At 37.7% G+C, this 2,212-nt stretch overlaps 1 protein-coding gene across 2 annotated transcripts in view; it reads left to right on the top strand.

Moving 5' to 3' along the window:
• Positions 1-229: 229 nt before the first annotated feature.
• The window catches only part of mrtfb (myocardin related transcription factor B), a 39,405-nt gene continuing 37,422 nt past the window's right edge, over positions 230-2,212 (top strand). For both annotated transcript variants that reach the window (XM_016542481.1, XM_016542483.1), the window contains exon 1: positions 230-428. The gene's annotated coding sequence lies outside the window, so the exon portion shown is untranslated. The remainder of the gene's footprint in view (positions 429-2,212) is intronic.

A 2,212-nucleotide genomic window follows, 5' to 3' on the forward strand; every position in this document is an offset into this window, starting at 1 on the left:
TGAGATGTAAAGGACTATATATATATACAGTGGGTACGGAAAGTATTCAGACCCCCTTAAATTTTTCACTCTTTGTTATATTGCAGCCATTTGCTAAAATAATTTAAGTTACATTTTTTTCCTCATTAAATATATACATGGGAGTTAACTGTACCATTAAACAATATTATGTACACTAGCGCCCCCTGATGGTGACTGGCCTATATCACCTCTGTGTGCGTCACTGAGTTCAGACGAACAGCGGCCATCTTACTTCCTCAAAAAAAAAAAAAAAAAACTTCAGTCCCAAAGAAAAACAGAATCAATCCCTGGATACATGGGTGACCACATCAAGGACAGTTATGGAGCATTAAACCAAGGGGCTACGACAAGCAAGCTAGACACAGCTATAGGAAACAGGGTAACTTAAGAAGCGACATTATATGACAGTAAGTGATTTAATGTGTAGTGCTGGAGTTCTCGTGCTAGCCTGTTTGCTTATGTGAGGATTGAGCCATTGACAAATACGGAGCATGACTGTCATGTACACTCGATATACACGCTAAAATAAAAACATAAACACGACATATTGAATATTCTTGGCCGAGCTTTACATAACATGTATGCCGCGAAATGTTATTTACTGTTGGCAACTAGCATGCTAAGTTACAGTATTGTCTGTAAACATTGAGTTGTGATGTTTGTAGATCAACACTGTAGTTTCACATGATGTTTTTGGTAAAACAGTGGGGTTTACATGGTGAGCCCCTCAGTGGCAGATACTGTAGGCCCCGGAGGAAAGGTCTGTTGATGATTTAATCTTCTGCATGGCAGAAAGGTTAAACACACTGGAAGTTTTTGCATCCTGTTTGTTTCTTATTGACTCTCCTGGTGAAACTGAAACTCCATGTGAATGAGATTAAACAATTGAATAGATCTGCAGTAGGGCTGTGCGATTAATCTAAATCGAATCGAAATCGCGATTTGAGACGTTGCGATTTCCTAATCGCAAAGCCTGCGATATGGACGCGATATTACTCTGTTCCAGAGCATATGCATGACTGCCAGCCTTGAGTTGCAGTCTTACTAACCAATAGAGTGAGCGCACCTCCGTTCTCCCCAATCAGCACTGCACTATAAGAATTTCTGTGATAGTTTCTATTGTTTTTTTCAGCAGGGTAATGATACCCATACTGTGCTGCACATTATTGGCAATATTGAGCTGAAGCTTGACTTTGCAAATTTAAAATCGCAAATCAAATCGCAATCGCAATATCTGTCAAAAAAATCGCAATTTGATATTTTCCCCCAAATCGCACAGCCCTAATCTGCAGTCTTCAGACAACTCGTGAGTCATACACAGGTGTAATTTTATATGGGAAGCTCATAGACTAGACTCCTGGCATCTCCACTGCAAGTCATGAATGTCTGAAATCAAATTCTGTAGTGCTTGTATGCAAAATTTGTGCTCTGTGGTGTGTTTTTGATTTGAAATGTAAAGTTAGCAACCAATTCAAGATTTCACCTGCTATTATTTGCTTGATTTGTTGGTTCACGCAAATGTAGTTTTTATCCACATGTCTAGATTTTTTATAAATACTGAAATCAAGAATTTTTAACCAAGTGTATCCTGTATTCTCAGCTGTTGACTATGATACCTAAGTTTTAATTATTTAACCAGGGGTTTTCAACCTTTTTTCAGACAAAGAACCCCTAGGAGAGACATACTGTAGAAAAAAGTGAGTGTTGCCTGGCCAATAATAGTGTTTAGTATCATATTATTGTACCATTATGTTTATTGTGTAGGACACATTTAGCTCAGTGTTGTTATGAATGAATATGCGAAATATTTGACTTAAATAGCCTAATTAACAGATTAACAAAACGAAAGGAAAAGAAAAGATTTGGTTGGCGCAGCGCTCTACGAAAGTCCACGGAAAGGAAACCGAGATGACAGAAATAAAAGTAAACACATTGCAGTTTCGAATGATCTGTATGACCAAAGATGACGGAATATTTTTTTGTTGTTTGTTTCCGCTGGGGCCCGTGATAACCTCCCCGTGCTGAGATGCCTCGTATCATGTGTCGACGATAGCTAGAGATATTGTCAAAACAAAGCATCAAAAATTGGCAATATTAAGAGGATTTAGCATTTCCAAGTAATGTAGGCCTGTTACATTCTTCTTATTATTAGGCCTATTATTATTATTAGGTTACTTTTATTATTAAATGA

Source organism: Sinocyclocheilus rhinocerous, unplaced genomic scaffold, assembly GCF_001515625.1.
Source record: "Sinocyclocheilus rhinocerous isolate Xijiao unplaced genomic scaffold, SAMN03320098_v1.1 scaffold1390, whole genome shotgun sequence".
Lineage (NCBI taxonomy): Eukaryota > Metazoa > Chordata > Actinopteri > Cypriniformes > Cyprinidae > Sinocyclocheilus > Sinocyclocheilus rhinocerous.